The sequence below is a fragment of the Pelecanus crispus genome, chromosome 1 (assembly GCF_030463565.1).
Source record: "Pelecanus crispus isolate bPelCri1 chromosome 1, bPelCri1.pri, whole genome shotgun sequence".
Classification (NCBI taxonomy): Eukaryota; Metazoa; Chordata; class Aves; order Pelecaniformes; family Pelecanidae; genus Pelecanus; species Pelecanus crispus.
In genome coordinates this window covers 102,678,937-102,693,799 of record NC_134643.1, presented here as the reverse complement: position 1 = coordinate 102,693,799, position 14,863 = coordinate 102,678,937, and positions in this window count along the sequence as shown.

Here is a 14,863-nt window from a genome sequence, read left to right as displayed (position 1 = left end):
CCCCTGCCCCGGCGGGATGGGGAAGAGGATTGGAGGAGTGAGAGCAAGAAACACTCCTGGGTTGAGATAAGATCAGTTTAATAATCGAAATAAAGTAAAATAGTAATGATAATAATAACAATATAACAATAATAGTAATAATATACAAAGCAAGTGATGCACAATGCAATTGCTCACCACCCGCCGACCAATACCCAGACAGTTCCCAAGCAGCGATTGCTGCCCCCTGGCCAACCCCCCCTATTTTATATACTGAGCATGATGTCGTATGGTATGGAATAGCCCTTTGGTCAGTTTGGGTCAGCTGTCCTGGCTGTGCCCCCTCCCAGCTTCTTGTGCACCTGGCAGAGCATGGGAAGCTGAAAAGTCCTTGACTGGTGTAAGCATTGCTTAGCAACAACTAAAACATCAGTGTCTTATCAACGTTATTCTCATGCTAAATCCAAAACACAGCACTATGCCTGCTACTAGGAAGAAAATTAACTCTATCCCAGCCGAAACCAGGACACTTTCTACTTTCATGTTGATGTATTAATGTTTTAGGAAGTGGCTGGGTGTTTTCTGACTTAAGGGTTGATACAGAACTTGGAAAATACCTTGCCTATGATATCAGTGCCTGTGAGCTTAAGTAAACAGAGGGTACAAGCACTGGATTTTCTGCACAATACTGATTATAGGTGGGGAGTTTCCACAGAAGACTCTGAGATTGCGAAAGTTATTTTTTGCCTGCCATTTCCTCCTCTCAATGTACTTCTCCCTTCAGCAAACACCATCACCAGGGCTTTCTCAGATATTTGCTAATACTTAGCTATTGCTCCAGGGCTTGGTGTTGCTGGAAATGTCTGTCTGTCAGCCTCCTAGTAACAGCCCTATCGTTTTGCAAACAATTATTCCTAGACAACACTGGTATGAGCAGGGTTGAGAGCTTTTTATTGTGAGGAAATAACAAGTGGAATAATGCTAGTCTTTCACTTACTGGCTAGTTTTACTCCGTTCTTTTTCATTCCTGGTCCTAAGTAATTAAGCATGGTTGTATCTCAGTACTCCATCCCAGAAGTGGCTGAGACATGCTCGTCACTCATGTGTCTTAGCTACCTGTTGTAAAAATCAACAAAGATGAATATTTTAAGGTCAGAAGTACAGAATAATTATTTCTAATAGTATTCCTTGATGTCTCACTAATTGCAATTGTTCATTCAGAGTATTTTCCTGTTTCTGTGGCTTTCAAAGGATGGTAACACTTCAAATGACTTCTTAGTGTTATTCAGTAGTAACATGAAGAATTAAACTGGATTGTAGGCATCCCCTGGACCAAAAGTTTCCCATCCCTCCTCTAGGTTTAGGGCTGAAGTTTCTCACTGTATCTTGGGAGGGGGGCTTCGAGAGTTCTTTGAGGTTTTCGAGAGTCCTCTCTGAGCATTGCTGGTCCATGAGCATGTTAGCTCCTTTCAAAGAATCCATTTGGGAAAGAATACAAGCCAGTAGTCAGACCAAGGGAGACAGGCTGTTTGTGAAATGTTGTCGGACACTAGTGCCAAAAAATGGTGCAGAAGGTTTCGAGAGGTTTGACAGCATCTGTTGATCATTGTTTCCTTTGTTATAGGAAGCGCACAAGTTCCCAGTGTGATGGCAGGAGGGATTTCCGCCGAGTTTGACAAATGCTATCAAACAACAGAAAAAAACAATGAAAACTCTGTGATCTTAAGAGTGTCAGTCATTAATTTTTTACTAATCTGTCTAAGAGCCATTTCATTACAGCCTTCTGTAGAGTGCCCATATTATAAGCTCACATAAAACATGCTTGAAGATTTTCGTCCTCCTCAGCTGTATCATACTGGAAATAAAAAATACTGTTCAGAGAAGACTTTGTTCCTGTGGCAGAAAGGTATACGCTAGGTTTGGCAAGTTTGGAGAGTTTTTTTGCTATAATAGTCTGACATTTCTGTTTGAATAGGAACGTACTTAATACTGTGTTTGGGTTTGCGAGATCTCTATTGAAAAACAGAATTGCAGCTAACCATGTTAGAGAAGATAAACAATTGAAAGTCAATTACATTTTCTCTCAGTTGTGAACAGGACTGATATACAGGTAACAAATTCAAACAGACAGAATGAAAAAGCTTCCTTTAAAAAGCTCTTCCATATTATCTTTGCTTAATATTTGCTTAAACACAGAAAACATGCCTTCACTTAGTTGTATTCCCTTCATTGCTGCTCGTTAGTCCTCATCACTCTCAGGTACACAGCTTACTCCTCTGTGATGATGTCTCCCTCCAAATACTTGAAAGTCTGACAACATGACCTGAATATAAATGATGCCATTGGTCTGCCCAAGCTTCTGCTAACCTGGGTGGAAACTGCTTGGTGTATCTCTGTAGAGTGCCATGTGTAAGCAGCCACTGCCGGGAGGCCTGCTGACATCGATTCAGTGTGGGTGTCAAGAGGAGATCGGACGCAGGAAGCTGGCCCCACCTATCCAGGCATATAAACCTTAGCTTACCTACAGAGTATTTAAGAAAACCCTGTAGGAGACTGTAGAAGGCTGGGCAGACTGAATTTGCTATTACAGGTACATACGGAAGGAAGGCGAACACCATGGTGCTTGCCACCCTTCTGCTAAAAGCAGCTGATCAAAACTCAGTGTCTCATTGATTGCTCTAATCAGGAGGAGAAGAAAGTGGTGATGAAGCCAGGTGGTAACTTCTGTGCCCAGAATGAATCAAACAAAAAGCAGAAAATAAAACACACAAGCTGCTCCCAAATTCAGGGCTTCTTCTGGTAGACTTGATCTCTTGGCTTGTTCTTGGGGTCAGGCTAAATGTTCTTCTGAGTCAGGATTAGCTTTCCTGCCTCACCGTTTTTTTTTCAGATCTTTCCCATCTCTCTCTTCACACGCTGTAACCTTCATGCCTAAAGCCTCAGAACTCTGGATGGATCCGCTATCTCTTTGTCTGGAGGAGAGACATCTTTTGTGTTGCAGCTTTCAAAACCCCGTGTATTTCAACCACCTGCTTCTGCAAAGAAACTTCCTTCTTACCTGCATCTTCAAGAGTTGTATTGATAGCCAGAGTTTCAAAGCAGCTTAACTTGACCTTTATAGGCATAAGGTTTGGCTAGGAGGAGGACACCTTTCCTTTGGGAAAAAAAATGTTCTGTCCAGGGGTGGAAGAAAAGGAGAAATGCAAGAAGATACAGCCACTGGATGCAGCCTTCAGAAAGCTGTAATATTCCCTGTAGGACCCAGTTTTTTATCCTGTGGCCACATATTGTGGGCTGTCTCTGAACATCCGAAGCTGCCATTCCTGATTCTAGCAGAGTGACCCCGACATAAAGCTTCAAGAATATAGCAGTGAACAGGACCCATAGCATATAGAAAGATATCTCACTGAGCAACAGCAAACTAAGTCTGCATCTGAGAAGAAACATGGCATTTATTTTTTAGTTACTCAGAATACAAAATACCAGTTTATCAGTGAGGGAGCTTCTGACAAGCAGAAGATAGAGCTTTGCTGTGATGCAGAAAATGCAACAATGGTAAAGGGCTATGAAGTCTTCTTATGACACTCCGCTTTATATTTCATCCCAGAGAATGCCGATACCTCCTTTTCACTGTCTTAAGTGTGCTAGCTCCATTATACAGATCCTGATCTTTAAACCATGCTTTGGCAAATGTATCCTTTGTGGCACTTCTGTAATCGATTATGCTTTACTCAGTGCCATAATTGTTTACAACACGCCACGGTCTTCCACTGGGTGAAAACACATTTATTACAGACAATGGTGCCAGTGCTGATCTGGTCTTATTGGCCATTTGAAAACAAAAGCCAGACAAAAAGGCGACTGTTTTCAGCGGCTGGTCAGGTTAGTACTGGAAGTCACTTCTTGGTGCTTTTCATCCTGTGTTGGAATACAGCTGCCAGTGCTCAGGGTCCCCTTTCATTCAGGACCGCCTCCCTAGAAGAAGTGTCGTGGTGGACTCGGTTTGGGGCTAATTCTAGCACTGACTTCGCCTTTCACAAGCTGTGCAGGCAAGTTTTCACACTGAGTCATTAGAGCCCTACAAATGTACAGTTAAAACAGCCAAGAGTGTCAAAATGAGTCATATTTTTCAAGTGGCAATTGCTATTTTGAGTGACTGTTTTACATTATACTCACCAGGACACCCAGGAACCGACAGTGTTTAAGCTTTCCTGCTCATCTCTGTTCCCACCATGTGACCAGCTAGGGCGATTATATCGCTCACATTGCTGAGACACACCTTGCTCTTTCCCGGAAATCATATGGTGTACCTGTCACCACAGGAGGAAGTGACTGCAGCTTTCTAGGAAATGGTGCTTCAGGCAAAGCAGCTCATTGCTCTCAGTGGCCAGCCCGAATCGCAGACTGCACACCCAGTGCCTCTGCCTCGGAGAGAGCTGGAAACGGAACCGAGACCCTATGGGCATCTGCAACAGTACCAGGCATGCAGAGCGAAGAACAGCAAGGTTAAGGGCATCATCGTCGTGATTGCTCCCATGGAGGACGGAGTCGGGGGACAAAAGCGGGCGAACATGAGGAAACCATTGGACATGCCCGTGCAGAGAACCAATCCCAGAAAAGGAACAGGAAGGCTGCAGAGTGGGAAAAGTCAGCAGTAGCTGGGCAGAAGGTAGCTGCAATTGCACAGGAAGCCAGCAAGGAAGCAAAAGCACTGGTTGAGTATATTTGCTATGAGAGTGAACAGCAAGAGAAAAGCACAGTCGATAGGAAAAAGAAGCAGCTCACTTAAAGGAAGAGGGGGAAAAAGAGGCATTGAGGGTGGGGAGAACAGACTGGCATGAAATTAGAGCCTACTACAGCCTTAACATAAGCTAACATAAGTCACTGTACAATCCCCCCAGCATACCTGCACACACAAACACCCCAAACAAACCAACCAACCTTACGTTTACCAGAACTACCTTTGGTGTCCAAAAGGCACAAGAAGAAACCAAAGGAAATAAGGGGAGGTGAAAAAACGGGGAAGTCAAAAGGTTAGGTGAGGACAGAGGCTAAGCGACTTCAGAAACAGATACATAAGCAAAAGGAAATTGTAAACTGAATAAGAGGAGCCGGGGGGCGGGGGGGGGAAGGAGGAAGGCAGAGCCCAGGATGCTGAATATGGTGAAATAATGCTGGGTTTTGCATAGACCTCCTTTGTTAGCAGCTCTTTCAGTTCTGGTCTCTGAATAGCTGGAGCTGTTCCAGCTGTTACGCAGGGACATACTATATTATCTGCTGCAGCCACAAAGAAACAGTTAAGCACAGTGTAAACTGTTGCAGGAGTACAAGCAAGACCCTACTTCTAACAGCTACAGGTCGATAAAATTGTTCTGGTTTGGCTACTACCTTGAGGAGAAAGGGTAGAAAAATTCTTACAGCAATCCTTTCGAGGGCACTATGTTTTCCCTCTTGCTTTTTTTTTCTCCCTCTTTGGAGATGAACTGCATTTATCTGCTTTTATTTGGTAGGTAACCAGGATTTCATTCTTGAGTGTTTTATATCCAGTATAATTTTTACAAGCAATAGGGAAATTTCAAATAAAACTAAAGTTGTTTTACAGTTTTTTCAGTTCACCAGTGGTAACTCCAGTGGAGTTCCTCTTGAACACTTCCTTTTTTTTTCCTGTTTACAATTTCAAATTTGGCGTCGAAGGCCAGAACCCCCAGTTGTCACTTCAGGCAGGTTTAAAGGCAGTTATATTTAAACAAAATTTAGTGGGAAAAACATCCATTGGAGACCTGCTCCTTGAGGAGAGCCATAAGCTAAATTTAAAGTTGCCTTGTATAACTCAGAAAATGACTTCTTCCTTGTTTCTTCTGTGTCCCTACTCGAAACTGAAGACTTGTGATGCCGAGCTGCTTGAAAATACTCCTGTGTAACCACATGCAGGTGGAAAAAACACCCACATGATGAAGCCAAAATGCTTTACTTGAAATGAGTCAGTTGCAGAGTTCAAGCTAGGGTTCAGCTAGAGTGCTGCCTGTGTCCCTGGCACCCTGCCCCAGAGCCGCAGACCAAGCGTACGTCTCCATGCCCTGGGCCTGGGCCAGGCTGCCTGGGAAGACTCCTGGCTCCACGGAGATCCACCAAGCTGGAGATGGCAATGCCTCGTGGACTGCCTACGCTGGCTCCGAGCGCCTCGTAAGCCCCAGCTTTAACAGCCGCTCGGCTGGACAGGTAGGCGTGGGGACGAAGCCTGCCTGGAGATGCAGCACTCTGCCGGCAGTCACGGTAGGAAAAAACAAGCATACGGCCCTGGGACTTCAGCTTTACTGCTAGCTTAAGCTGATCGAACAAGAAGCTGCTGTGGGTAGGTTCGGTTGCCCATTTGGCTTCCTCATCTGCACCTTTCTGCCACTTCCTCTGAACGAGTTGCCAGTGTACAGCAGTGTGATGAGCTGGAACAGCTCACAGATCAGCCTGAAAACTAATCCTGTAGGAGCCCCCTCTGCCCGCCTGCCCCACGCAGTCAGCTCAGCAGCCCCTTGGGAAGATGCAGAGTGGGAAACGGAGGAAGGCACGGGGGAGTTTTTCGCTGGCAATCCACAATTAAACCAGCTTGGGCTGGTGGTCCAGCAGCAGCCTACAAGGGCAGAGTCTGTGATTTGCCATTAATGGCTCTGAAGAGTTTCACCAAGCAAGCAGGCTAGCAGTATGTAATAACTAAAACAAAAATACTCTGCTAATTATTCCAGTACTTAGTGTTTCTTACACTTGAATTTGATCTTGAGAAGTCCTGTCAGAGAAACAATTAAATGATCCCACCTCCACCTCACAAAAGCTTTTAATTTCAAGAGAGAATAGATTCCTTACCCCCCCGCCTCCCTCCGGACTCTCTTGAATGTAATTTTGAAAAAGACCTTCATGGCTAAATTAAACATTGGACAAGAGAATGGCAGCATGCCAGCCACTTTATCTCATAATATTATAATAATAAAGATCTCGTATAATATTATTACCCTTTTATACTCATTTTGGCCTTTTCCCTGTTGTCTCTGAACATCTCCTTTGTCATTCATCGATTTTATTCTTAATAATAGCATTACCCTGAAACACAGGCTAGACTGAGGCTCATGCACATAACCGTACAAGAAGGCAGAGCAATCACATTCTCCCACGGTGCTTTTCAGTGTAATATCTGTTGTCTTCAGTGGAAGTTGCACCTCCTCTCTCTCTCTCTCTTCCCCCCCGCCATTGTGGGCTCTAATATACACAGAAACCAGGAGCTCAGGGAGCGTGAGCTGAAAAAGACTGGAGGCTGAGGAAGCAATACTTTCTTGCTACCGCGTACGTTTGCCCTCTTCCCCAGGCGTCCATGGCTGGGCACTGTTGTTGCAGGACACGGGGCCAAACTGCTCTTTGGGCAGACCCAGCACAGCCAGTTTCATATATTATACCACACCTGAATTTGGCTCTGGAAAGTGGTAAGAATTAAAATCTGAACCTCATGGAATTTTTGCCATCAACTGAAGCTTTGCGATTAGCAAATTACACACCATCACAAATCGTATCGCGTGTTCACTGGGGAAACATTCCTCAGTCAGTTCCATTTCCCTGTTCAAGCAGCTTTATGCGCTATTCATAATGCTGTGTAGAAATGGCATACATGACATTACATGCACATAAAAATTCCTCTAAAAAAATGAAACACTTGCTAATCTTGTGGGGACATTGTGCTAGAAGTGGTGTATCCATCAAAAGAAAACCAAATTCCATTTCATGCAAGCTCATCAAGAAAACATACACAATATGCAACCATTTCACAGCTGCCAAAAGAGATCAGTCTAATTTCTTTTTTTTAGCTAGAAGGGGAAATCTAACCAGGCAAAGCTGTTGGGAGTCAAGACGACTATTTTTTAAAAAAAAGAAAAACGTAGAAACCATCCACAATTTCGTCCAAAGGCAGAAGAGTTCGTCAGTGAAATGCATGCACTGGGCCAAGTGAAGTAGTGGTGACATTAATGGGGCTGCACGTGAGGCATGTCAGTTCGTGAACTTGTGGTAGGGTGGTTTGTAATTCTGGGAACTAGAGCTACAGAAAACATATTTTGCAGTTCTGTTTCTGGTATTCCTCTGTCCCTCTCTCTCCCATCCTCCCCCGCCTCTGTCCCCTTCTCAGCCCTCACGCATACAACAACTGGTTGCATGCTAACAACATTCTCTTTGTGCCTCTGCAGATACCACTAGATCCAAGCATATCCCGTGGAATTTCAGGTTATCATCTGTTTGCATGTACTGGGGAGTCAACAACTTCCACAGGACAGCCATTCTCCTCACCCAGCTTTCATTTTCTTTAAAAATATCTCAGGAATGCTTATGAGTTGTTTAAACACTTTAAATTACTACCAAGAGGAGGCCTCCCTCTCACCTCCCCAACCGCCCCCCAACCCGCGTGCCATTGGAAACCCATTCAGCCCAGATTGAGGCCAGATGTTAAAATCATTTGGAAAAAATGAGTATTTGGACTGTGGGCAGGGTGGCTGGACTATTCCGCCCCGTTGGAGAATGAGAGCCGTCGGTTCCCCATATGTAGCAGCTGAGCCAAGAGGGAGGGCGGACAAGGGCTCCGCTGGGAAGCAGAGTGGAGAGGGCGCAGGGATGGTGCATCCTGGGGACGGCACGCGAGTTGTCGCAGGAAAGATGGCTCCAGGAGACTTTGTGCCTCGGGTACACACCTAGGGATCAAATTTTTTCTGCTGTCTGGGAGAGGGCAATTAATGACTTACTCCAGGAATAAGTGACTCCAGGAATAAGCGATCCACGTCCAGCTTTGGATCCCAATGCAAGTAGCCCTTATAGACACTATGGGGATATGCTTACAGTTTTCTGTCGCTGGTGCAATCACTCTTCAGGCCCACGTGGCTTCCAGTCACTTAATTAACCTCTTGGGACTTCAGTCACCGCCTCTGAATGGGGTGATATGTCCCTAGCTAGGTATTCCTCAGATGCAAGAAGCGGCATTATTATAATTACTACAGTACCATCCTGCTGCAAATGGACTGCTTCTGCTTGGTTACTTACCACAGATTTAATCCATGAGCGTTAACAGTCTTCTCTCTGTGTTTTCACAGCCTGGCTCTTCAGAGGAAGGCCCTTTGTTGCCAGCTAGGATGATAAATGGGTTTTAGCTTTATTTTCTCAGAGGGAAGCTTATGTGATTGTGCTGTCTGTCATCTGTCTGCGCCGATAAGTTTTTAACTGCCACAGCCAATTATAACTATTTCCAAAGAAAAAAAATCGCTAGAGGCAGACATCTCCATGATAACGATATTTCTATGGATTTTGTGACAGACAGCAGCAGACTGGGTTGGGGCTAGGGAGGAGGAGGGAGAGGACGGCACCCAAGACCACGCTGAGGGCGTGCCATGTCAAGGAAGTCCAGGAGGCCTCAGCTGATCCTCAGCCCACCCCGGCCGACGGCAGCCAGAGAGTCAGCCGGCACGGGTGTCCCTCCAAACGCCTCACAAGAGGTACCGCCTCTTGCCCGTGGGTGTTACTTCACGGGGGACATGGCTGCGGCTGCAGCTGCCGCGGTGCGGACGGGGGCAGGCGCAGACCTTCTTTCTGCCGGCCGTGATGGAGGGAAAAGATTCTGTTGTTTTGATGCAGGCAGTGGCACTATTTTGCCCTGGGCCTGTGCTTGCAGGTTGCCAAGCTTGGATGGCAGCTGAGCTGGGCTGGTAGGTGCCTCCAGGGAGGACGGGCTGGCTAAGCGCACAGCATGGTTAGAAGATGCTCCGTGCTGTAACTGCACGTAGTAGGTGCATCGCTAACAAATACTTGTAACGCGGGGGACGACGCGTTCTCTGCGCTCGGAGACGTGCCAATACACTAATGAGAGCTGCTAAGGCCAGGTTCGTAAATGCACGTAGGTGACTGAGCCAAGATACTCGAGAGCCTAATTCTCCCTGACGTCAGAAGGGATTCTGACTTACGCTGCATGGGAAATCCTATCTTTACACAGCTTCAAAGCTATGAACCCTTCTTCTTAAACATTTTCTTAACATCTTCTTTGAACATCTTCTTAAACATTTCTTAAACATTAGAAGAATTAACCCTCTCTCTGAGCGAATCCTGACTGAAATGAGAGGTTTCTGGAACTGCCGTCAAGAACCAAGTTAGTTTTTGCTTAACTGAACCACTCCCTGGAATCAAACACATTGCTTCAGCATTACAGAACTTTCTTGGAAGGGGCAAAATGGCTAGGATGAAAGCAGATCACTATCTTCATCACCTAAATACCATAACATGTAATTTCTATAAGCTTGTTGATAATCTGATCCAGTCTCCAGGAGCCTCACTGAAGCGGAGGACAGCGGCAGGTCACACCCGCGACAGTCATGCTACCCAGCTGCCTCGGGCCGTGGCCCGTAGTGGGTGTTCGGTGACAAATCTTCTGAGTTCAGGAGACCTTACAGCAGGAGAGTGTTTCACAGGCCGAGTTTTCAGCAGCCACTAAGTCACTAAAGGGGTAAGTCGCGTGATGATTCCCAGCAGATACAGCGGCAGGTGAAGAGGGAACGTGAAATAAATATGGAAATGCAAAAAAAATGCTTTCAAATACAGAACTGGGGTAGAAAGAGAGTAGGTGAGGAAGGGAAGGGGAGGAGCGTGAAAGAAACACTATTTCCCTAAAATATTTTTGAAATGGAAGAAAAATGACTGCATTGTAGCCCTATCAATTGCAAAAGATCAGCACTTTTTCACAGCATTGCTTTATTTTTGACTAAATCTCCAGCAACTATTACTCAAAGTTAATTCAGGGTTTGGTCTTTGGGAACTTTTTTAATGTGCTAGTGCTTAGAAGTTGTTGCATCAAGAGGGCTTTGGAAGGTACCCAATTTGTCGTTCTAACTCTGGTCGCGTTCAGTGCACTGAACTATCACGATTACGGATGCACAAATAACGTAGGCACCTTCTGTCTAGTCGTGCTGCATGAACTACCACGGCCACACTTAAAGCGTCTGGTCGTGTTCAGTGAGAACTATCACGGCTAGACCAATGAATCAAAGCAATTTATTAAAGTAACAGACACACAGGTTCTTTGGATTACCAGCGACAAATTCACTGACTGCAAGGCACATGCAAATACCAAAGCATAGGTAACACAGATGCATCAAAAGATATCAAGCGACTCTATATAGAGGTTTCTAAGTTTCCCGGGGAGGCACTTGGTATAACCAAGTGTTCAAATCTTACCCAAAGGCGTCCCGATGCGGGGGAAGAGAGGCTCAGCCCGTCGACTGATCCCAGAAGTCAGAGTGGTACGCAATGGTATCTTCCCTAACATCCCCTCTCTCTTCGGCTGATTTATACTATTTTTCACCTTTCAGGTGGAGCTTGAGTGACTCTAGTCATAAATACTGTGTTATGATCGGTGTAAAACTTTCTTGCTTCGCTTTAAAGGTATATAGGCTAGGAAAAATTCAGAGCGCAAGCTCAGTGAGGAGTGGTCGCACCTTAGAGGTGGGTAGGTTTTGGGATGGAGGTGTGTTTTGGTATTATAATGATATTATAATGAGCAAAGTTTACCAAAGGGCAGCATTTTGTCAGAAACATGACAGGTTGTTGGCCCAGGGTCTCATATTATACCCTTTCCTATTGTCCTTCTTCATTCATCCATCGTTTGCCCAAGGTCTCGCAGTGTTCCATTATACGGCACTCTGTCCCTTTGGTAAGTACATCTACAATAAATTGTTTGCCATGTTCTGGCACAGTCAGGACAAATGCTTTGTCTTTTCATGTCCATAGATAGACCAAGTCTCCGGGCTTGACGGAGTGTACTGGGGAATCCAAGGGCACAGGATCTGCCCCAGCTGGGCAGAATGCTCACAGCAGTCCCATCTGGGGTGCCACACGGAGCCTGGCCGCGGTGTCTCCACACCGCTCCACCCTCCGGGCAGTTCCTCTTAGAGCCAACACACCAAGTTCCCCTGGTGTTGCCGGCGTCTAAGGTTGCAGGCCCAGGGAGCTTCCGTGAAACGGGTTCCTTGCATGCCAGCTGCACTCCACCCTGGAGGCTTCTTCAGTGCTGTGCCTTTCCTAAAACTGTGAATCTAAGTTTAATCTCTAAATCACCTCCAGCAATTACTCCACAGAAGTCCATTAATATTTATAAATGTCACTTGAACCCCATTTTTACCTTCTTGTCCAGGCAGGATCTCTTGTAACAAGAAAATACCATTGCCTTTCTTTTCCTTTCCCCCTCCCCTCATTTTTTTTTTTTTTTTTAGAACTATAGTAAGTTCAGGGTTAAGTCTGTTCTAAAAATGTCATATTCTGTAGAGCTGTGATGTACAGCTTTGGTAGTCTGCCTATGCCCCCGAGCCAGGTCTGAGAGTTAGTTCTTAGGCCTGAAGAAACGGCTATGGAGTCTATTCTCAGCTCTGCCACTGGCTAATTATGCAACTTAGTTCATTTACCCTCGGCATGCCTTGGTGTCCTGGTTTTGGCTGGGATAGAGTTAATTTTCTTCCTAGTAGCAGGCATAGTGCTGTGTTTTGGATTTAGTAGGAGAAGAATGCTGATAACACACTGATGTTTTTAGTTGTTGCTGAGTACTGCTTATGCTAGTCAAGGACTTTTTCAGCTTCCCATGCTCTGCCAGGCGCACAAGAAACTGGGAGGGGGCACAGCCAGAATAGTTGATCCAAACTGACCAAAGGGCTATTCCATACCATATGACATCATGCTCAGTATATAAACTGGGGTGGGGGGGGGGGGTGGCCGGGGAGCAGCGATCGCTGCTCGGGAGCTGTCTGGGTATCGGTCGGCGGGTGGTGAGCAATTGCATTGTGCATCACTTGCTTTGTATATCATTATTATTATTATCATTATTATACTGTTACTATTAGCATTACTATTTTACTTTATTTCAATTATTAAACTGTTCTTATCTCAACCCAGGAGTGTTTTCTCAGGGAGAACAAGGTATTACCCATCCCATTGCTGCTGCACTGTGACTTCTGGGTACGGGTGGTTTCTGTGTTATGATATGTACGTCGAGTGAGTCCAGGAACACAGATGGAGGTCTGGCCACTGCATTTCTTGCTGAGGGAGACAGCTCTCACAGTCACTTTGACAGATCACAGCTACAGACACCCTTCACATCAGGCATGCGGGCTTTTACGTCACTCTTCAGCATTTCCCTGCCAGCCATGGCAGTCGCTGCCTCCTGTACATTGGCTTGTGTATGTGATTCACGCCTGCTGCAGCTTCACTTTTGCTGACGACAGGTGATGATCCATAGCACTCCAAAGAGCAGAAAACCAATATAAAATGGCAAATCAGTGCCTCGTAGTGGTAGTAAAATAGTTGCCTGATTTAAAGACCCCAAAGTGTGCCTTGGAAGTCATAAACAATGGACTCATGCACAGTTTTCAAAATATATGACCTATTGCTTTCGGAGCACTTGGACCCCAACACGCAAGTCAGAGTTGGGTCTGTCCTTTTCACAGCTTCCGAGGTGTGTTTCTGTGCAAGCTTCTAAAGCACGCACGCACTGGGTGAAGAGAGACACGCAGTACCACAGGGCAAAAAGGGAGGGAAATGGTCACAGTGATGTTAGAAAAAGTGGTTAAAAGCACGCAGCTCTTGTGTTACATCAGGGTTTGCTTTGCATACCTGGCTCGGAAAGGAAAGCAGGACCTTTCTCTCAGTAGGTATCAGAAGCAGCAGAACTGCCTTGAGCTGCACAATCCTGCTTCCTGAAACCATCAGCAAGCAGAGGCACTGCAGACCTTTTTCGGCAGCGGAAGGCAGAGCGTTACAAGACAAAGTATTGCAGATGCACACCTAGCTAGATGGCACAGCTACCTCCAAAAAAACCCCAGGGAAACTGCATGCACAGAGAGTTATCTTTCAGGGATTTATGAAACCCGGTTCAGTAGTATAGGACACAGCACCTGACATGGAGAGACTCTCACGCAAGACTCCTGGCTGTATTAAATTTCCCATGTGCGCTGGTTTGCTTTTAGGCTCGCGGGGGTGTGTTGCGTGCTACCTTAGCAACAGCGACAAATGCGTGCTGCAGCTGCAGCCCTCTCCTCTTTGCAGCAGGAGTAGAGCACCCCCGGTTTCCTTACAGACAACATGCCGTGCAGCTCTCCGCAGAGCTGACCCTGTCCACTAACGCCTGCCTGCGGCTCTCAACGCGCTGGCACTCGGACTGGGCACCGATGCATGAGCTATGACTGAAGCAGACATGTTTTCCCTACAAGCCTCCGCTCCAGCCCGTTATCTTCTGGCCTCCGGAGAACATCATCTGAATCAGTCTGGCAGCAGCAGGATCAGCTGCTTCCATAATTTCCGGAGTCAGATGGCTCCCACTGCTCAAGGCTTTTTACTAAATTTGAATGCTGGAGGATGTCTGAGCGCTTTATAAATACCTGGAGGAAACAAAGGCAGTAGTCAAGGCATTGGTATCCATTAACACTTAAGGAGGGCTGGGGAAGGATTTAAGAGAACAGTCTCAGGAAGCAGGGGGGTGAAGAACCACCCAAATCAATACTAATGTTGCAGCTAAAAAAAAAAAATAAACGTAGTAAAACCACGTGAGACATAAAAGACAGAAATTCAGTTTGTCGCGGAATTTTGATTCTGCCCTGGTTTTCATCCTCTGTTGAACTTTGGGACTTGTAAAAACATTTTACATATACGTATATATGTATGTGTGTGTGTTCCCCAAATATATTTAACAGTCCTTTTTTAATGCTTCGACAACACATATGCCTGAGAACAAAGTATGCATTTAGGGTGCAAGTATTTATAGATCCGAAATCTTGAGACAATTCTACCATTAAAAAAAAAAAATAGCCCAAAGAGGGCTACTGCCAGAGGAAAA